This window comes from Sitophilus oryzae, unplaced genomic scaffold (assembly GCF_002938485.1).
Source record: "Sitophilus oryzae breed Bouriz unplaced genomic scaffold, Soryzae_2.0 scaffold_1494_pilon_pilon, whole genome shotgun sequence".
Taxonomy (NCBI): domain Eukaryota; kingdom Metazoa; phylum Arthropoda; class Insecta; order Coleoptera; family Curculionidae; genus Sitophilus; species Sitophilus oryzae.
The window spans coordinates 689,095-712,857 of NW_022146163.1; the positions used below are offsets into that span (position 1 = coordinate 689,095).

Consider the following 23,763-nt stretch of genomic DNA (forward strand, 5'->3'; position numbering starts at 1 on the left):
TTAAAAAGCATATCTTGATAATAATGGCATATGGCATTAAACCCAGATTAAACCCTTGATTAAACTTGCAAGAAAGAAAACCCGGAAAAATCCGGTGGTTCTCAAAATTTTAACAAAAAAATTATTTTTGTTATTTTCAAAGTAAAATAACTCTGTTATTTTCGCCATTTGAAAATCGGTTAAGAGAAAATATATGTTTCTTTTATCGAGATCTACCAGTCCTGAAAATATTTGCACTTGTTTCTGACTCAGCCTGTGTAATGGAGAAACATGCTTATGATCTCCCCTTATATGTTAACAGATGTATATAAATGTTTATTAAACATATTTTTAACGGTAAAAATGTACGGTCATTTGAACTACGCGGTACGGTAAATCAATTTTGAGAAGTTGGCAACCCTGGCTGAGCGTCTAAAGTCTAAAAGCGCTTAGCGTTTTCTTACAGAATTCGTGCCCTGATTAAAATCGAAAAAATCGATTTAATTTTTATTTTATTTTATGTACCCTGTTTGGGAAGATGTTCGCGCCCTGTTGCGAAGATGTACAAAAGTACTACAGTGTAAATTCCGCTCTTGTTAGGAACATATTCTAAACGAACGTACTTCATACACACATACGTTTCTATAACCGAAAAGTTTTCGCGGTTTTGTTTTACCTAGATGCACCCGACCGTAAAGAATAAACGCTGCCAGACTCCTCTTGGATAATCCCCCCTAACGAGCACGGAGTTGTAAATTCGAACAGCAATATTAACCAAATAGTGATTTATCACGATCTAAATCCAGAGATCCACCGCGGGCGGCAACGTTGGACTCTAGCCATAAATCGTACAGCACCGGCTCCCCACCATTTTGTTTTATACAAGACTGTGTTCTTTGAGTGGCAATTATTTAGGCGTATATCTAACGTAACATAACATACCTTTAGGGTTTTTATCCTCTGGAGATGGCAATACTACCGATATCTTCGTTTGGATAGAGGGTGTGTTTGACATGCGCTTTTAGGGTCGGTTGGTCAATGCTATTATGTAAAGTTGGGCTAAAAAGCGAATGGATCACGTTTATATTCTACATGTGGCAGTGATTTTTTGTAGCATTTGAGTATTTTGATTTGTTGTTTTGGCAAATATCATGAATTTTGTTGTATTAAGGTTCATATTTAAGCCATAATGGATACTTGTTTCATACACTTTTTGGACCATTCGATGTCATATGGGAAAGCGGAGAGGTATCTCAGGATTTTTGCAACGCGAATATAGTGAATATATTTAAGAACAAAGGAAGTGCATCAGACTGCGGAAATTACCGGGGAATTTCACTATTGGCTATCGGAGGAAAAATTCTTGCAAAAATTATGTCAAATCGCCTTCACCCACATATAGAAAGAATCCTTCCAGAATCGCAAACGGGTTTTCGCACCAACCGTGGCACCGTCGATTCCATATTTTCCATCCGCCAACTACAGGAAAAAGTAAAAGAGCAGCAGTCTAAACTTTATGTTGCATTCATCGATCTAACAAAAGCCTTCGACTCTGTGAACAGAGATGCACTTTGGGCAATTATGAAAAAGTTCGGAGTACCCAACAAATTTCTTACAGTATGTAAAAGCCTCCATAACAACAACCAATCAAGAGTGTCACATCATAGATCACTGAGCGATCCCTTCCTGACTAATACAGGAGTTAGGCAGGGATGTGTCTTAGCGCCTCTGCTATTCAACATATTCATGACAGCGCTCTCCATTATAGTGGACAGCAAACTGCAGGAGAGAGGATTGGGCATTAGATACAGATGCTGATGACTGCGCTATAGTTGCAAACACGTTACAATAATTACAAGAAATGTTGAACACATATACCTGGGCATACGAGGCTTTGGGCCTTAAGCTAAACATCGACAAAACCAAAATTATGTGCACTCCCCCGGAAGATCATAACAATGCTGTAAAAATCGGAGAGGAACTATTGGAATATGTAGCGGAATTTAATTACCTCGGCAGTTTGATTTCGGAAAAGGCCAATATCGACTCTGAAATTCAGCACAGGATTAGCAGCGCCTCAAGAGCATTCTGGAAATTAAAAGACAGGGTTTTCTACAATCATGACTTGAGTACAAAAACGAAACTGGCAGTGCAGAAACTGGCAGAACCGAGCAATTATAATCCCCACCATGTTATATGGGAGCGAAACCTGGGTGCCGTACCGCCGACACATGAAGGCATTAAACAAGTTGCAACAGAGACACCTTAGACAACTCTTAAGAATCTGGTGGTTCCATCATGTCTCAAACGCATCGGTCCTTGAAAAAGCTAACTGCTAGAGTATTGAAGTCATGGTTACAAAATCCCGCTTAAGATGGGCTGGTCACGTATGCAGAATGCAAGAAAGCCGCATACCAAAATCTCTGCGTTACGGTGAGCTTGTAGACGGTAAGAGGAGACCGGGTGGACAACTCAAAAGGTACGAGGACATTTTCCACGAAAACTTAGAGGGAATTAACATGCAGAATCATTGGAAAGAAGCAGTTCACAATAGAACTCAATGGAGAAAAACCGTAAACTCAGTTAACAGCGACAACAAAAAAGTAAAGAGGCAACAAAGCAATGAGATTTTTGAATGTCCGGAGTGCGGTAGGAAAATAACATCACGTATCGGGCTTTTCAGTCACAGAAAAACTCATGAAAGAAAACGCCTTGCGTGACCATCTTTTGATGCGTGTCGAATACTCGTCAGCGAGTAATGGCAGTATGTATGTATGTATGGACCATTCGTTGCAGGTCCTTTACTTTAGGTCCTATTATACTTTCGTAGTAGTAAGTAGTACATTATGTTAAATAGTACATTATTAGTACTTAGCTTAATAACAAAAAGCTTTATAGAGAGTCTGTAGTATCTTTGTTGACCATAATGCGACATTGCTTTAATAATTCAAGTACACTTTCCCCTCAAAACTGAAAGGAATAGTTACCCTACCCTGCAAATTCTGATTAGGCAATTATAAAGTTTTATTGCTCGATTTTACCCAATGTTGAGAGGAATTGTCAGTACCAGAGAGAGTTTTGCGTGATACTAATTGAACATTTTGTCGGCAAAAATGCAGAATGCTCTTGTTCTGGTCCGTCTGGTCGTGTGGAGAGATGCAATTTTCGAAATAAAACGAAGCACGTACGCTCCCAAACGAAATTACAGTGTGTTTCCCTATAATTTCCCTGGACGATACGACGCTGAAAAAGTCAAAATACGAATCGTTCATTCGAATATTCATGGCTCCTTTGCTTTTGAAGCGACGCCGACGGATTGTATTGTTCTGGTTATTAGGCGTATTAGGGTGATGGGTTATTATTACGTTTTCTGGATAAAGCGGTTGTAATTATCAAATGTCAGAAATGCTCCATTCAGTATGTCCAGGGATTGTCTTTACAAGAGGTCACAAAAGTATTAGTTTTTGCGGCGTGATTGACAATATAAAAAGTCATTTTAGGCATAAAAGTAAAGCACTTTTAAGCCTCAGCATAAAAGTACAAAAAAATATTATTAAACTGTCAAATTTAAAATTGTCAGATTCAATGAACGTACCTTGCAAAATAAAAACACTAAATCACCACAATACACCAAAACACTTTTACTTTTACACTGGACGCGCGTTTCGCTAACCATGTTTGCATCATCAGCAGATGATTATAAACTGAACGCACCTTACTATAGTTTATAAGTGCATATATTTTTAGGGGTAGTATATTTCGACCCCAGAAACACGATTATGAGGTTTTTTCACAAAAAAAAAATTGAAAATTTGGAATTTTTTGAAAAAAAAATTGGAAATTTTTTAAGGTTTATACATAATTTATTGATAATATGGCAACATAGGTAGTAGATTAAATTTACAAGAAATAAAATCCAGAAAAGATTCAGAGGTACTGAAAATTTTAGCAAAAAGATATATTTGTTTAAATTTTCTTAACCCGGTAATTTTGGATTTATTTGAAAAACGGTAAAGAGAAAATATGTTTCTTTTATCGAGATCTACCAGCCCTGAAATTTGCACTTACTTAAGACTCACCCTGTATAATTGCATACAAGGTATTACTTTCAAATCTTTTTATACATGGTCACTGTTATGTATGGAAACGGTCAATTGCTAGGTAAAATATAGGAGGTACCCAAGAACGGTAAACTAATAGGATTGTTCATCCTCAGAAGACGTACGGTTCGCCTCTTCCCGCGCTTTGGCTGACAGTTGTGACGTCATTGTAGTCCTTGTCATTATAGTGTGTATTACTGGTTGCCTAAGGTAATCTTATAAAAATAATAGCTCAGAAATGTTGAGTTAATTATTATGTCGATTTTAAATAAATATGAAAAAGTTTTTAGAGCTAAAGAGTGTATAAATACGTTCATTTTGTGTTGTGGATTGTGACTAAGTGCCTACGATATTATTTATTAATTATTTTAAAGCAAACTATGAAGTACTCTAAAAAGAATGCCTGCAAAAGGTGATGCTGGGAACTGCTGTGTTCTTAAAAATTCATTATCCGAGTATTTAATACGATTTATACAGTTAATTTTCTATACTGCATACATATAAGGTGTTTAAATAAATAAACTAAATAATGAATGTTTTGCATACGGCAACCAATAATACACACACTCTCATGACAAGGACTACAATGACGTCACAAAGCGAGGAGTTTTTGCATACACCTGGCAGATACTTTCGGCTGAATGAGCAGTCCTATTAGGTTAACTGTTCTTGGGAGGTACCGCCAAAAGTTATCGGATTTTTAAGTATCTATTAGCGAGTAATAAATTTAAATATACAGGGTCGGTCATAAAGTCGTGGCACATAAAAGTTTTACTAACCAAACCAAACGAAGATTTTGTAATCTACAGACTTGATATAATCTCATTTTATACATCTATAAATGCTCACTTGAGAACTAATGTCATATATTATAAAGTCGCTAAAGCTTAACTTTTTCTACTAATTGAAAATGACTACCATTAATTTTGACGTTCTGAATGCTTACATTGAAATTAAAAGAACAAATTTTCACGCTAATTAAAGCCACTAGTTTATTAAACTAATTGCGAGGTTCTAAATGACGTTTTATCATTGTTCTCAATTTAGTAGTTCATTCAGTGTTTTTATCGTTTGTTTCAATTAAAGATCAATGGAATCCAAAAAAAAAATACTAATTAGTGCTATAAAGCTGTCCACTCACCTGAAAAATAACTCCTCTCGAAAGTATTCTCCGCTCTCCTCAGACGTTGTTATAACGAACCGGAATTTTTTCACCGATCGGCAACCTGCAATTAATTAATTAAAGCTTAATTTAGGGCACTCTCCGCTATCGGCTTAATAATTTATCGGCCCTAAACTAGAGCGGTTATGATAATTTTATTTACCGGTTTATGGGGCGACCCGCCCTACCGCGGTGCATATTTTAAAGACGAAAACTTTGCAAGCGCCCCAATAGACCAAATTTATAACTTCCCCTTTTTTCCCAGTTCGGTAATAGAGCGTTTATTTGGGGTTTTATTGGGTAATTTTCAGAGTTAGGGTTTTAGAATATTCAGGTGGTAAAAGGACGCTGGAACTATTAAGAAGTGATTTAATGTTTAACTATTCATAAGATTGCAGTAATAAACAGTCTAAATTAATTACTTTATTTCACAAGACTATACAGGGTGCTACAAATTCGAGGTACAGGCAAACGTAATAGATACGAACATGGTTAAATTTGGGCAAAGTTGCCTTGGGATGTTCACCAAGATGCCATCAAAAAAGTTTTAAAAATTTCAAGGAGCTGAGTTTTTTGAAAAAAAAAACATATTTTTTTGAAAATCAATTTTAAATTCTTATTTAATACGGACCTGCATTTTTTATATCAGGTTTTGAAAGAACTCGGTCTTCTAAGTACAGGGTGTCCCACTAAGAATAGCTCTCGGCTGTATCTCGGAAAGTATTAGCAGTAGGATTTACGGAAAAAATATTTATAACTAAAGGGGATATAAGAAATTGCTGGAAATTATTTTCAAGTTTGTAAAACGGCCACAACTGCTATGGAAAATAAGAAAATAGAATTTTTACAGAATTTTACCTAGATAATGGGTACTATAAATAATAGCTTCATAATCTTCAATAAATTTTGGATTTTTTTTTATTAGAACCATTTTCCCCTATATGCTAAAATAAAGTGGTAGGGGAAGGTTAGATCTATCTTTATATAAATGTTAATAACTCCGGACTGGATGATCAGAATCCAACAAACGAGGGCTCGTTTAAAAGAGCGTTTTCTTACTCTATATTATATCATAAAACTAATAATAATAAGGTTTTGAACGTAGACGCTAGGGGGCGCTTTCTTACAATTTAACACACATAGCGCATTTTTTCAAAAAAATTAAATACGATAGTATATGTTATTTTAGCTGATAGTAAAGAGTAGTAAAAACCTAAAAAGTCAGCGAAAACCGCATCTTCATATCTTCTTTCAAACCGAAAATATTAACAAAATTATAATAAATACCAAAAAATAAGCTTTTAATTACCTTATTTCTACAACACTGTATTAGTAGACCTCTTGATTATGCCATTCTAACAAAAAAATAAGATAGAAACAATTAGTTTATTTTAAAATCGACAAAATACCAAAATACCAGATGTATTAATATCTAATAATTAAGATATTAACAACAGTGAACAAGAAACGATGATTCAGTGAAGTCATGGTAGGCTTTGGAAAAAAGTTGCTTTTGACCTAATAGTATAAACGTCAAATTATTATTAGATCAACATTTTGATTAGTCCTAGCGGCGTTTTTTATCTTTTAATTGCTTTTCCAAAATGCCTTTATTATTTTAAAGTAGTTGAAGTTGTTAGTAGGCAAAATTTCTATTTTCTTATTTTCCATAGCAGTTGCGCCCTCTAGCGGCCATTTTACAAACTTGAAAATAATTTGCAGCAATTTCTAATAGGCTCTTTAGTTATAAATATTTTTTTCCGTAGGCGCTACGGCTAGGACTTTCCGAGATACAGCCGAGAGCTATTCTTAGTGTGACATCCTGTACAATGCCACACTTTATAATTTTTTTTGTTTCGGACATTTGAACACAATTTATTTAAACTAATTTCAAGTCCAGCTCTGTTTTTTTTTGATATTTAATCTATTCATCGTTTCAATATTGATAAGCCATCCAACTTAACAATGACGTGGAGTAAAACATTGAATACGGCAAATCAAATACAATAAAAAATAGAAAATAATAGAAAATAGATAATATAAATATAAAATAATGTAAATAATCAAATAATTTCCCCAGAAGATGGATTGGTCATGATAGAGCAGTATAGTGGCTAGGGGGGGGTGGGGCATTGACATCATTTGTAAAAATGAAATCAATATTTTTTAACATTTACAATAAAGAGTAGAAAATACATTCGGAAGTAAAAGAAGAAGATATATTTAAAGAGGAATAAATAAAATTGAACGAATAATAAATTTGTGCAATAGAGAGCGTAGTAACCCTTTCGAACATGTAGAGCATTAGAAACTAGTGTGTAGAAGTTGATTTATTTGTAATAACTACGATTAATATTATGCATATTATTAAATCGTACAATGAAATTTTAAATTCATAATAAAAAAAAGTTAAAATAATATCTTTAAATTGCTGACCTGGATATTATTTGTAGTATATCATTGTACTCAAGAGACCGAGTTCTTTCAAAATCTAGAATAAAAAAGGCAGGCCTGTATTTAATAAAATTAAGTTGGGCTCTGCATGTATCTCACAAATTATCAGCTAATTTGAAAAACTAAAAACACTATCAGATAGCCCTAATAAAGTGGTTATGAAAATGTTCAATTAGTTTTTTGATTTTCTAAAAAGTAATAACAGGAAAAAATAAAATTGCTTTTCAAAAAAATCCGTTTTTTTTTTCAAAAAACTCAGCAATCCTTGAAATTTTTAAAACTTTTTTGATGGCATCCCAAGGTGCAACTTTGCCTTAATTTAACTATTTTCGTATCTATTACGGTTTCCGTGATACCAATGCGCGTACCTCGAATTTGTAGCACCCGTATAATAATAAAAATAAATATTTATTTCAGACTATATTGTTTCCATTATTTTTTCGTCAAATTTATCAATACATCAATTTCACTCCCAATTGAGAACATACAAAAAAACAAACGAAAAAAACACTTCCTCTTCCGGTCAGCCACACCAAAAAACCGGCCAAATTCATCAACAATTTATCATTCCCCTTCAACCTGGACTTTTTCCCTGTACGATTGCGGCCGTATCAAAGACCTTATCCCGGACCCGAAATCCCTAAAATCCCCAGGGAATAGTAGCTAGTTTATAATTTAGGTGTTGGGAATCTGCGAAGGTTGTAACTTCGTTGAGGTTGGGTGTTTTTTGTCGCCTGTAGGTAGTAACGTGATATACTATATTAGAGACCGTGTAATCCTTTATTTAGGGCTTTCAGTTACATCGTTTAGTTGTGATTCTCGCTTTGTTTTTTGACTGTTTTAAGTTTTAGTGGAAATAGTCTTGTTTTAAGCTATACAGAGTGAGTCTTCAATAAATGCAAATATTTTCAGGGCTGGTAGATATCGGGTAGATAGTTCAAATAAGTCCAAAATAACCGAGATATTTTACTTTAAAAATAATAAAAAAAATATATAATCTTTTGCTTAAATTTTAAGAACACTGGATATTTTTTGGATTTTCTTTCTTGCAAATTTTTGTATGTTTCTTGTTTTGTAAGTAAAGTTTAAAAAAAAAATCCAAATTTTCAAAGTTCTTTTCGCGAAAAAAACCTCTTATGGTGCGTTTAGATTTGAGCACGCACGCACTGATCCTCCGCGAATGCTCAAGTGTAAACGGCTGTGCGCGCAAGCTCACTCTGAATCTGTCTGTGCGCGAGCAGCCGCGAACGTGAGCCTTCTGGTGTCGGTTTTTGGTCCGTGCTCAAAGGGATTTTATGTGTGCGCGAACGCTCAGTTTGCACCGGCAATTTGTTTTGTCTGCGTTGGTGCGTGCGTGTGTGATTTTTTTTTTCGTTTTCTTTATTAAAATTATGGAGTGGATCAATGAATCTTCGTTATTATTAATTGAAGAATATGAAAAGTTGCCTATATTATGGGATGTTAAACATTCTTTGTATTATTAAAATATCAAAAAAAAAACGCATAGTACCTTGTAAATAAAATTAATATTGAATATGTCGATATCAATGAAATTGCTATTCTAAAATTTGTATCTTTTGTTCGTAATTTTTGGTGTTATTAAATTTTGTAAATATTCAAAGTCGGACCTGGTCATTCTTGAAAAGTTTTTGAACTTATCATAGCCCTCCTCAGATACTAAGTTGTTGCAGTAAATTATATCGAAATTATATCGATTTCTAAAAATTTGGGTTTGCCACCAGCGACGATGTTTTCGATTTTTCTTCTTTTTAATAATTAAGCTGTGCATAACAATGACTGCAGCCTCGACTATTTCTTGGTCGTCCATTATTTTCGCCAACACAACTCTGCTGTGCGCGCACAAATAGATCACTTCATTCGTCGAAAAATAAGCTTTTAATTTGAACGGAGCCGAGAGCGCGAACGAATGCCGTGCGCCCACGCTCAGCTCGTGCGTGCTCAAGTCTAAACGCACCATTAGACATTTTTATTCTCATGTTTCTGGGATCGAAATATACTACCCCAAAATTTAAAAAAAAAATATTTGCTCTTATTTAGGACCCACCTTGTATAATGGACTAATTTGTTTTTTTTTTGTACTAAGAATTTCATGCTGATACATAATTGACATCATAATTAGTCTTGCGAATATATACAGGGTGAGTCTTAATTAAGTGCAAATATTTTCAGGGTTGATGGATCTCGATAAAAGAAACATATTTTCTCTGTACCGTTTTTTAAATAACTCCAAAATAACTGAGTTATTCAAGTTTAAAAATTAAAAAATATATTTATTTTTAAAGCCGTAACCATGGTAATATCAGTGATTAAGAAATTATACCGTGGAACAATTTGCAGTGAACAGGCAATTCTAAAAAGTTTTCTAAAATATACAAAAAACTTTAAATGAAAATGCACGATTTTCAACATTTTTTTGGGGGGGAAAACTGATAAACGTGTTCCTGGGGTCGAAATTTCTACCTCTTAAAATATTTGCACTTATTTAAGACTCACCCTGTATATTTATAACAATACAGTTTAATTTTAGATCATATTTAATCAATAAGTATTTACCAGTAATAGCTTAAAGAGTTTCACTAAATCAAAATTAATATAGTCGACTACTTTAACTATTATATTAAATGCTAATTAATTTTTCAATATAATCCGTTCGCACTAAGCTGCCAATGATCTTTTAGTCTCCTATAATAAATATACACCTGCGATTAATGCAGTATTTTCAATTTTGTATTAAATTTATCGATAGGATTTAGTAAATTGTTAATTAAAACCGTATCAATAATACCTGTAATGGACTTTGTTTGCAGTCTTTATAATAATATTTTTACAAATCATGATCAACTATAAACAATATAATACAGGGGTCTCTCAGAAAAGTAATTGTTGTAGAGAGAATTAATTAATTGCATAAAAAATACCTAATTGAATAACATATTCTTGAACTCAATAAAAAGGAACTCAGGGTGTGTGTGAGAAATAGATAAAGATGTAGTCCTGGCATCACGAAAGTTAATATTGACAACTTTACAAAAATGTCTCGCATTATCTTTAATAACTGAAGAAAGAAGTTTGGAAATTAAACAAGAAGTCCTTGGAGCATTGAATTCGTACATTTATTTACTTGTTTATATATACGAAAAAAAGACTTAAAGACCTTTTCCTAGGATAGAAATAATATATCGACTATTGATCATACGTTGACTGTCTGTGTAAATAAATAAACTATGGTTTATGACTTTGGTCCTGAAATAGGACGATAAGTCTAAACCCTACCCTTCATTGCTGCAAGACCCTGTATCAGTATCATATTCATTCTTCTTCAACCATTTATGGTGTTATTATTTGTAGTTGAGCCCATTGTTGTCTATTGTTAGGCTTTGCGGGCCGAAGTTATCCTTACTTATTTCCTAATATCATTGTCCCATCTCAGGTTTGGTCTTCTTCTAGGTCTCTTAATTCCTCGTAGTGCTGTAATTTTTGGGCTCCATCTGTTGTTTGTTATTCTTGCCAGGTGTTCCGCCCATTGCCACTTCAGGGATTTGATTCTGTGGATGACATCTATTACTTGGGTCTTTTGTCGTATCTTTTTTTTGTTCGGTGAGGAGGGAAAAAATCTTGCATAAGACACCCACAATTGGGTAGTGCCGGATTCTTACCGGCTAAAAAAACCCTCCTCCAGCTACCACTTGACACTGGAATCCGCTCTCGCATTGCTTCAGTGCAAAGGGTGTCTATAGATTTATGGTTATCGTTGTCTTTCTTCCCTCTCTTTACAACTTATTATATTTCGGACTATCTGATATACAAGCTTCCATTGTTCTTCCCCTTTAACTAGGTACATCATAAATGCGAGTAAGTCAAAGTCTCTGCCTGTTTCTATACGGAATTGTTCCCTAAAGACCTGCCATTGTTCACACGCAAATAGTGTATGTTGAACATCATCTTGTCCACAATAGATGCATGATGCACTATCAACCCTATGACGATCTTATAAATATTTTCTAAAACACCCATGGCTAGACAATGCTTGACTCATGAAGTAATCGACTTCTCCATATTGTCTGTTTAACCATAGTTGTATGTCGGGTATTAACCTGTTAGTCCATCTGCCATATACTCCGTTATTCCATTTCTCTAGCCACTGTTGGAGAAGTTTTGTCCTTGCTAGATTTTTATCCATCCCATGGTATCTATCATATCGTTCCTGTATGAGCAGATCAATAGGCGCTATTTCAGCAATAACTCCTATAGCCTCCCCAGATACAGTTTTGTATGTGCTGCATACATTTTTGTCGTATCTACTCTATCCTTTTAAGGTCTTTATTGATTATTCCTAGCATTTTTCGTTCCATTGAGCGTTATGCGACCTGCAGTGTTCTTATAATCTCCATTTTAAGTGTCCAGATTTTGCATACATAGGTCATGCCTGGTAGTTCTTCTTTAGTTAAAGTGGCGTTCTAGATTTGATTATGACTGAGTTTCTTCCATAAGTACTCAATGCTAACTTAACTCTACTGTTTCGAAACCCTGTATACTTAGCTTTATGTTAGGTTAGCCAGACAATGGAAAATAAATAATAATTACTAATATTTATTTTTTATAAGATCCTATTGCATATCTAACTAATTTAATAATATTTTATGACACTCCAACTCTATTCTTATTCTTTTTCATACAAAAAGATAAATATATATGAATCCAGAAACAGCATCAAACTTAATTACAAGGCAGTCACTGGCAGCCTCGTATTCCTACGCCAATCTAATTTGACGCTGGCAAAGATTTAGTTTATTCGTTCTTAATTGGCAAACAATGAACAAAACGGTTCTTTGAAACGCTCATTTCATAAACGTAATGAAACGAACGAGAATTATCCAGGGCTGGTTCTCTATCCTGGAGCTTCATAAATTTCGTTTTGAAGGGATTAGAATAACATTAACAGGAATGTCGATATTGGAATATAGATATACTGGAGATACAGCAACCAAATTTTTTAATTAAAATAGACAGTTCGGACTATACTGTAAAATTTTTTTATTATGATTTATAAATTTTCGCTCAGCCTCATATTATGTTAAAAACAATAAGGTTCAAAGTGAAATAGTAGTGCTGAGACATCGATGCTACACATCGATGTTGACCTCACAGATCATAGATTTTAAACAATTTCCCTAATACTCAAATACTCACTATGCTATTTTTTGGGAAAACAGTTAAATAATAACTCTTTTTTCAATTAATTGCAACACAACAGCAAAATAAAACCACAAATTTCCCACAATACTCCAAAACACTTTACTTTTGTACTGAAAACGCGAGGCCAGTGCAAAAGTAAAGTATTTTTTGTATTGTCGGAAATTAGTGGCAATAAATTGCGTGGAAAATAATTCTTTGTGTTTACGAAAATATTGTTAATTCAAGTATTTTAAAAAAGATACAGCAATCCCTTTTGCGGGACTTGTTTTGCCCATTGTGTTGTCTAAATCTTGAACAAACTACAGAAAATTTTCCTATTTAATACCCTATATATTGTTGCTCGCTACTTTGGTATTCCGTTTTATTTCCTCTGTCATGGGTCCAGTCTCATTTTAAATTATAAACGAGGCACTATTTACCGAAACCCTGGATTTTGGTCTAGATCTTTGATTCAAAGGCGGTCACATTCGGCCGGGAAAAATCTCAGTATAAAGTGACCTTATAAATTGTTAATATCCTTGACCAGCCTTTCATAACCCTAACTGGAAGTACATTATATTGCTATGACTTTATAAAATCAGTTTTTGTTTATGATATAAACATAATTAAACTTGAAAAATTAAGTAAATAGTACACTAAACTTTGGAAAAAACATTCTAATAAATAACACAAAACTGGGAATAGTAGAAAAATACATATACTTGGGACACAAGTAATACACACCTCGAAATCAACCGAAGAATTAAGTTAGCATGGAGTACACCATATAGCATGGATGTTGGAAGAAACTCAATCATATTCAAATCTAGAATGCCGCTTTATCTAAAGAAGAAAACATTCAACCAAGGCGTACTACCAGTCATGACCTATGTATGCGTAACCTGGACACTTAAAACGGACATTATAAGAAAACTGAAAGTTGCTCAACGCTTAATGGAACGAAATATACGTATTTAATATACATGCACCACTTAAAACATCTAGGTTTTCTAAACCCCCCGCTCCCTGGATTACCAATAATATCAAATTTATGATGAAGCTGCGCCAGAAGGCTCTCACAAGATATAAAAAGTTAAAAACTGATACCTCTCTATATGAATACAAGCAGCTTCGTAATCTGGTAACAAGTGCTGTACGGAACGAAAAAAAAGCTTATCTTGAATATAAATTTAGACTAGATCCTGCTTCTTTTTGGAAACTTTAAATAACCTTAACATTACTTCTAAAAGCTCCGATGCATCTGCCTTGCTCCAGACCTCTGATGCGGTTGATCAGCTTAATTCTTTTTTCATTAGCAGCATTCTTCAAATAGGAGTGAGTGCACTGACAAATAATAATCAGTTTATAGATAAATATTCTAATAAAATTCATCCAAATGTTCACAATGCTTTTAAATTTGAAGAAGTTAATGAAGCTGAAGTTGAAAGAATCATATATTCAATTAAAACATCTTCTGTTGGCTCTGATGGCATCGACATAAAAATGATTACTTTATTGATTCCATATTTGACACCCTACATAACTTATATTATTAATAAAGCTCTTTCTTCAAACACATTTCCATTAAGCTGGAAAATGGCAGATGTAATACCGGTGCCAAAAAATGACGTTCCTAGTGAACTTTCTCATTATCGTCCTATAAGTATTCTACCCATTTTCTCTAAAATATTAGAACGAATTATGTTTACACAACTTAATGAATTTGTTCTAAATAATTGTATAATACCCGTGACACAATCTGGGTTTCGAACGCGGCATGGCACCACAACAGCGCTCTTGCATGTTTGTGATGATATTTTTCGTTCATTAGACAGTAAAAATGTGACTGCACTTGTACTGTTGGACTACAAGCAAAGCGTTTGATACCCTTGATCATAATTTACTTCTCACCAAGCTAAAATATTTTGGTCTCCATGATTCCGCTCTTATACTTTTTAATAATTATTTAAGTAATAGGAAACAACGAGTACGGCTGGCATTTACGTTTTCTGAGTACACAGATGTCAACCAGGGTGTCCCGCAGGATACTAGGACCTTTATTATTTTCTTTGTACACCTGCGACTTTAGCGAATTTTTAACTGTTTGTAAATCTCATCAATACGCTGACGACACCCAAATATACCACTCTTTTCAATTATCTAATGTCAATAATGCCTTAAGAAATATTAATTCAGATCTTGATACGATTGTAAAGGTGTCTAAATCTCACAAGCTGGTACTCAATGGAAGCAAATCCAAATTGTTGTTATTTGGCATGCCTGATCATCAATGTATGGAAGTTATTATTGATGGCACACTAGTTGTACCTTCAAGCTGTGAAAAAAACTTAGGCATATTGTTGGATAACCAACTTAAATTTGAAAATCATGTGTCCAGCGTCCTGCAAAAAGCTTATTATAAATTAAAAGTGCTTTACATGCATGCAAATATTCTATCTACTGATATTAAGTTAAGGTTAACTAATTCTTTGGTGTTATATATGATCTCCTATAGTGATGTTTTATTCTGGCCAGCCATTACACAAAGAAATAGATATAGCCTACAAAACCTTCAAAATGCCTGCTTAAAGTTTAGTTTTGGCAAAAGAAAATTTGACCATGTCACCCCATTGTTAGAGGCGTCCAACTGGTTAACATTGGACGAACGATTCAATGTTCACTTAGCTACCCTTGTTTATAAAGTTCGTCACAGTCAACTCCCTAAGTATTTATATGACCAATTAATTACTAATAATAGTATCCACGGTCGGGCAAGACGTAACTCCCGAAATTTTGTTGTACCTAAACATAGAACTTCCAAGTTTCGAGGCTCATTTAGTTATTCTGCTGTAAAAGTATTTAATGGTTTACCAAATAGTGTATTATGCAGGCCTTCTGTTGGCTCATTCAGGAAGGCTGTCAAGCGTCATTATGTGAATGAGAGAAGTATTTAATTTCGTCGAGAGTATTATTTTAAAATAACTTATAATTATTTCTGTTTTTAGTTTGTTCATTTAATGCTCGCCTTTGCTATCATATTATTGTTTTCTATAATCTTTTAGTGTCATTAGTTACTGCTCACGAAAAAACTTAGACTTAGAATTTAGTTGTTTGATATTTAACAGTGCGATTAGATGGAGTAGCATTGTGCTAGATCTCGCCGCATCTTTTATTATGATATTTTGTATTTGTTTTTCTTGGGTACTAAATAAAGACATTTATTATATTATTATTATTATTATTATATGCTGGGAATAACCAAGCAAAACCGTAAAAGAATAAAATGGATACGACAAAAGACCCAGGTAATAAATGTCACCCACAGAATCAAATCCTTCAAGTGGCAATAGGCAGGACACCTGGCAAGAAGATCGGACCATAAAAATTACAGCATGGTACCCACGAGAAATTAAGAGACTTAGATGAAAATCAAAGCTGAGATGAGACCATGATATTAGGAAATTAGCAGAGCCCACATAGCTAACAATGGACAAAAATGGATCCAACTACAAAGAGAATAACTAAATATGTGAGAAAGGCTACACCATAAATGGAAATGGTTGAATAGGGTGAAAATGATGATGATGATGACACTTAATTTTATATATTATTATTCTTCTTATAGTACCATCTTCTAATGAAGGTTGGCAACAATCGCGGCGACACACTGTCTATCCTGTGCAGCTCTAAACAGTTCGTGTGAGTTCAGTCCAGTCCAGTCTCGTAAGTTTTTCAACCAAGAGTGAATGCGTCTCCCAAGTCCTCTTCTGCCTTCTACCTTTCCTTCTATAATCAACTTCAGAAGCTTTGCTCTGCTATTGCGCATGACATGACCCAGATATGCTTTCTTTTGTTTTTTTATATTTGCAAGTAATTCCCTTTCCTTGTTAAGCCTCCCAAGAACCTCTTCATTGCGTACATGATCTGTCCAGGTTATTTTCAAGAGTCTTCTATATTATCAATAAATATTATATTGCCAAAAAACGATGTTAAATTACCTTAAACATGACAATCGATATCAAACTTCAATACTTTTACATAAAAACTAATATCGATCGTCATTTCTAAGGTAACTTGATGGCGTTTTTTTTACCACTCAGTATAATTGCTTTTGAATAACCGCTATTTTAACTTACAATAAAAAATGTAGAGCAAGGAAGATTTAATTACTGATATTAATAAAAATATTCTACATAGAAATGTCTCTCATAAACTCTGATATTATGTAAAACAATTTTTCATTTATTGAAATTACTGTATCTATAAGGATAAAAGTTGTAACAACCAGTAGTACTCTTTACCCTAATTGAAAGTACCCTTTCAAAGCTGATACGAAAGTTTACACTATCGCTATTCGCTTTGGCATTAAAATGTGTAAAAAATTGGTCAAGTGCGAATCGGACTCGCGCACGAATGGTTCCGTACCCATTCATTATCTATACAACATTAGACACTATATTATTATAAATCTTTTTTCCGATTTAGCTAAAATTTTGAATGCGCGTATAAGTAATTTAAAAAAAATGAAGAAACACATTACTAAAAATTGTATTAATCAATAATAAATATGTAAAAAGTAAAAATAAATATGTAAAAATATGAAAAAATTAAAAAAAAACGATTAAAAAAAAGTTGCCTTGACTAGGATTCGAAATTCGAACCTGCCTTACTATGGCTCCAACGTCGTAGCAGCGTAAAGTCTAACGCTTTAACCACGCGGCCACCGAGTACTTGAAAGATTCTATGTAAAATTCTTACTTAAAAGATAATGTTTAGTGAAAGTAGGCTTTTTTATTTATAAACATTTATTTAATTCTGTTTTTAGTATTTGTTATTATAGCGGCAACATAGATACATTATCTGTAAAAAAAAATCCACTGTCTAGCTGACAGACGGACGGACGGACGGACAGCGAAGTCTTAGTAATAGTGTTCCCGTTTTTACCCTTTGGGTACGGAACCCTAAAAAGAGTACCAAATTGCAAGAAAAACGGTTTACCAAAGTTCTTAAAAATAAACAAAATATATTATTTTTATCTAACTTTTCGAGCGCTGTAATTTCTTCGGGAAGCATTTTAGAACATATATTCATAGGAACTTTTAGTTTTATTGTTATCTGGAGAATCAACCACTGAAGTTAGATACACTATTTGCTGATACCCTGTATAATTTTTTGGGATTGTAATTTTTTTCAAAGCTTTTTATCAAGTAACAATCATAACACTGAATAAAATCGAGAAATAAATCATCCAAAATACTTCGAGACTGTACTTAAAGAAATAGGTAATCTTCCATTACTCCATACGAAACAAAAATAAATGCCAAACGCAATGTCTAAAACAATACTCGCTTCGAACCTAGTAAATCTGACAAGACTAGGAAACAAAACAAAAGAAAATGCGAACCCAATAATAACTTCCCGACATGCAGTCTCCGTCCCATTACCAGAGTTGACACATTTTCCTTTTTCCCAGTTGCAGAGGTCCAGTGCAGGCGATAATGGAGAAAAGAAACAAAAAGTAATTATGCATTATTACTTTTTGTCTAGATATTTTTATTAGTTAAGTACCATTAAAAAAGTAAATAGTTTAGTTAGAATGAAGAATGTTTGGGCGAGGGGTTAATCACCGCTACCTTACAGATTTATTGTGTGTCCCCCTTTCTTGAGTTATACCGAGTTATAACTCATCATACAGTTTCAAGGCTTTGCCTGAAGCCAGTATCTGAGACAGCTCCACAAATTCAGCCCTACCAAAGTTTATGGCACGAACGGTTGTCGTCTCCGCGCATTCTGTGATGAAATGTTCTGGTATCTGGTTTTCCCCACAGAATCTGCATTCGTCATTACTTCTCAGCTTCAATCTACTGAGATATTCGTTGAGTGTTCTGTTAAAAACCCCGCAACACTCCCAAGATTTTTCTTATTTAAATAAAGCAAAATCGTTGATTTTTCTTGGTCGTAGAAATACATTATTTAGTAGCGTAGAAGTACAGGGTGGTCGAAATTGGTCTGTTTTAACAGAGAAACCCTGTTTTAACCTGAAAACTATTTTCTGACTAGATAGAGCAAAACCGACATAGATGTCATGGGCTCGATTTCTGAGACACGTTTAATAACATTAACCGCCTGTTGATATTTTCACTGCCAACTGAGTTACGGGGTCTTTTTGATTTTTTTACCATTTGGAAAATTGCCCATAACTTTTGTATTTCGCGGAATAATAAAATTCTGTAAAAACGTTCTTAAGGCACTTTTTTAAGCGCAATCCAGTGGCGTAGTCCGTTTTTTTCTATACTTGCTCTTTTTGTCAGAAATAATAAAAAATATAATTTTTTAATTGGAAATCATAGTTAGCTAGAAACTTAAAAAAATGCTGGCGTTTAACCCTTTCCAACAATATAAAGTTATAGGTATTTATTTCTAAGAATGAGAGAAATATTAGGTTTTTTATCTTTGTATCGAAGCGGGCCTTGATTTTGTGTTGACCTAGTTGCCTAATTATTTTTTATCACAATTTAATATTCTATATTATTATTTATCCGCATAATTAAAGACTTTTGATAAAACAACATTAGTATTACCAATTATATTTAAAACGCCAGGATTACAACTGAACTATTAAATGGAGAATTTAGAGAGAATCCGATTGGAACAAGGGGCCCCATATCTTAGCGTACTGGGTCCTGTGATTTAACTTCTTTCGACTTTTTATGGGGGAAATTAAAAAACTTTATATATAAGATCATACAGATATACAAAAATCAAAAAGACCCCGTATCTTAGTTGGCAGTGAAAATATCAACAGGCGGTTTATGTCATTAAACGTGTCTCAGAAATCGAGCCCATGACATCTATGTCGGTTCATTTCATATATATTTAAATATACTCACTATCATTGGAGAGAGCAAAGAACTCATCGGTATAAGCTACTACTAGCTCATATTTAACACGAAAAAAAAAGTTTTGAACACATCACTTTAAGAGCTTCATCGCTACCTACAAGGCACTCTCAATCTACTCTCGGTGATGTCTAACAATTCCTCTAAAGAAACGTTAGTAATTTTCTATATCACCATATCTACACCACGTAATCTTTTTCCACCGTTCTTTACACTACGATACTTCCAAAATACGGTTCATATTAACTTCAGTTCTCGTCGCTTAACATAAAACGACGCCTCGAACCTCGAACAGAAACATAGGAGGCGCTCAAATCGCCCGTTGAAACGTCTGTTCGAAAAAGATAGATTTATAGCTGCGAGTAAATCATCGAGCGTGTCTTTTGTGCCGAACGTTCGTTCTGCAGCCCGGACGCGGCAGGATTCCGCATTTTAGCTTAGTTTGGCCGTTTCTTCGTCCACAGTGCGACATTATTGAAACGCCACCTTATATTGACATTGCTGTTGTACAATGTTAAAGGGAATATTAGATCAGTTTTTGTACGTTCCTTCTTCCCAAGTATTGAAGTATAAGCAATATTTTATTTCTACTGTAGAAACGGGTGTGACCATATCCGCTTCTGTGATATTATTGTAACAGTTAAATTTCATCGCTACGACCTCTGTGTGCTAGCTCATAAATTATCGCAAATAACTTATTTTTGCATCATGTTTACTATAATTTTATTGTTAAATATTATTTTATTTAGTATTTTATCTAGATTATACAGCTTCAGCTCCACTGTCACTGATGCCGACCAGCAGTAGGCTTTTTGTCCGTCTCTCTATATCTTTGATCATCACCTGTTCGTCACTTGTCACTGTCAGATCAAATCAGATGTTTTTGGATTTATTTATCCTTTGTTTTGGTTATTGAAATTTTATAATTATCAGATAAAATTTCGTAGTTAAATTGGTTATTTTTGATGTGGATCGCAGTGTGCAATTCGTTCTTTTAATTGTGGAATTTCTGAGTTTAGTTCGTTCATTGACCGGATATGAAATATGGCTGTCGAAAAATATTCTAAAACATCATTTTTTATTTATGCCTTTTTGTGAGTTGGACTAGTCAAGATATATAGTTCTCTATCTATATCCTGGAGGGAGATTTCCGGTTGAAATCTGATTTTGTGAAGGAAATCGAATCCTTGCATCACTTCTTGTGTACTCTCCGGCTGAAGAATATCGTCGTGAAGAACTGGCTGCCGTTTCGTGAAGCATTCCCTGTTGGTAAATAGCAGGTCTTCGTAAAGAAGGATTAAGGCTTCCGAAACACATTCGGTCAGAAACGTGGTTGGATTTTGTTGAGTTTACATGGACCACCGACCAATTTCCGTAAGGGATTAAATAGCCTAATTTTTCCGACCGATATCCCGATTCCACGTGCCCAAGAAGTCCCCGAACAGTACCAAGGTATGCTATAATTCTTCCGCCTATTCTAAGTCAATGCTCAACTGAGTTTTGTTCATATTGTTGTCTGGGTTTCGACTTTTCCACGCCCACGTGGTGTAGAAAGATTAGTTGAGTGTTATCTTTCTTAAGTCTTATTTGGTTGTTCGTAATTGTAGAGCAAGAAGACCGATCCAGACCGTACAGCACAGAACAGTCCAGAATTCCATCCGTTCCTGTTGCCCGTGTGTAGAGTTACCCGTTGGACATCATAAACTCTCGTTGAGGTAAAGTTCAGATTTGATTAGTCCTTCTTTATTACCTTTATTAACTCCTACACGTTGTGCTAGTCCTTGTTCTATAATTGAGGCTCTTTTCTAAGACAACCAATGTTATTTAGGGTTTTTTATGTTCACCTTTTGAAGTCCTACACCTGGCCGGCATCCGTACGTCTGCTGACATCCGTGGGCTCCAGTGACAGTACACCGAGCTGCTGTACCCTGCTGTAGCCACCTCATAGCTATACACCGTAGCTCAGCCGGAGGAGCTTCCGAGTTGTTTCAAGATTGTACATCGATTAGCGTAAGACTGTTTAGATTTAGATTTGCTATTTATAAACCATCCTGACTGTATCTAGTATAAGTTAGCTAAGGGGGTTTGACGTCATAGATTTAGTTATTTCTTATTGATTTAAATTCTGATTTAATTTATATTTTCAATCATCTACATTTCCTTCCTCTCTTTTATTTATATATTAACTTTTTAATATTTTAATAAATTACTTAATTATTTTTAGTAGTATTATTTACAGTCTAGTCTCATAGTTAAGTTAGAGTCACTTAAGTTTAACGAATTATAGTAATATTTGAAGTTCATGGTAGTTGCACTCAACAGTTCGAGGTTAGTGTTGAAGTCTACTTAATAGTAACATCTTTTATGCCGAGTTCATAGAGTATAATCTCGTTATTAGTTATCTTTTAACCCTTTTATTAATATCTTTGAACCCCGACCACCCGGCTGTTAAAATTAAAAAGCTAGTGGCCTCTATGCAACTCATTACCGATTAAGTAAATTTGTGTTTTATTGAACTTCAAATTAGAAAGGGCGTGGCATTATGTATAATTTTTGTAATATTAGTAATATCATTAATAATTAATTTCGAAATGTTATTACATGCATTTTATTTTATGTCATTCTTCTTCTCAAGCTGCGTCCACATTGCTCGCGAGCAGGCCGAATGAACACGCCAATCTTTATTATTTATGGCCATAATCTTTATTTAACTCTTTCTTTAACCTAAAATAATTTTATTTTTATTAAAAACCACCGTCAGCTGATAAAATACCAACCGCAGGATTATATATATTTCAATAAATATATTAAATTCCGATAAAAATTTTTGTTATGGAATACTGGACAATCAAAACAAAAACGCATAAACCATATGTTATTAGCATTTTACATATTTCGTTTTATTTAAAAATTCCACGTGAATGCAGGAAAATAAACAACTATTTGAACAATATTTCATATGCCTATAGAAGGTACTTTCGAAATAAACAGGATTAATAGAATTTTAGAAAATTGATACACAATAACGAGTAAACATAACTGTAAAACATTCAAAAATTTATTTGCAATCGCTTTTTTAATAAAAGATCCGTTTTTTATGTAATATGAATTCAAAACATTAATACCTATATAAATAAACAATGCATGCATTTTTTGCCGTTTTTCGATTTACAAAACAGCTATTAAGTGAATTAAAAAATGAAAAAACTCCAATAAAAATATAAACTAGCGCTTTCAGATGTAGCGGATCGTCCGCGACTTCGAGCAAGTACCATGAGTTTATATGAACAATTTCACATGGGCGCGTATGCTCCGTCCGGATGATTTTGTCCAATGGCGACGGACCTCGCGACGAACGGTTCGTAGCGGACGGTCCGCTCCATCTGAAAGCACTGTTAGGCATAACAACGCCTTTAGTGTTCGCCAGTTCCATGAGTTTAAATGAACAATTTCACATGGGTCGCGTATGCTCCGTCCGGATGATTTCGTCTGACGGCTATCTTGAAAAAACAGCGCGGACGCTCCGCTCCATGTGAAAGCGCTGGAATACTTAGTTGCTTGAAGAGATATTTATATTTTTGATAAATGTTTTGACTACGCCTATGGTGTATACGGTGGTATCATACTAATTAATTACGAAAAAAAAGTATTAAACTGTTAACAAAAGGTGCAAAACTAGTATCGACGTATAGCATATATCAAATACATATAATATCAGAAAAATAATTATCAAATTCAATAAGAAAACGCTAAAAAGGTGGAGTGGACAACCTATGAACCTGCGGCTTTTACCTTACGGCTTTTACACTTGAACACTTTTACACGTTGAGCAAATCATCATTGTAATAAAGTTTATGCAAAGTTCACTACACACAACAAACTATTAAAAATCAGTAACATGATTTTTAAATTGTGTAGTATAAAATACGAAAAAAATTTTTTTTTGGAAATAAATTTGTGAGTCTGCAATCAT

At 34.1% G+C, this 23,763-nt stretch overlaps 1 protein-coding gene across 2 annotated transcripts in view; it reads right to left on the reverse strand.

The window, feature by feature from the left end:
- Nucleotides 1-23,763, reverse strand: part of LOC115877466 (toll-like receptor 7) — a 250,597-nt gene that overhangs the window by 93,112 nt on the left and 133,722 nt on the right. For both annotated transcript variants that reach the window (XM_030893620.1, XM_030893619.1), the window contains exon 4: nucleotides 5,221-5,305. The gene's annotated coding sequence lies outside the window, so the exon portion shown is untranslated. The remainder of the gene's footprint in view (nucleotides 1-5,220; nucleotides 5,306-23,763) is intronic.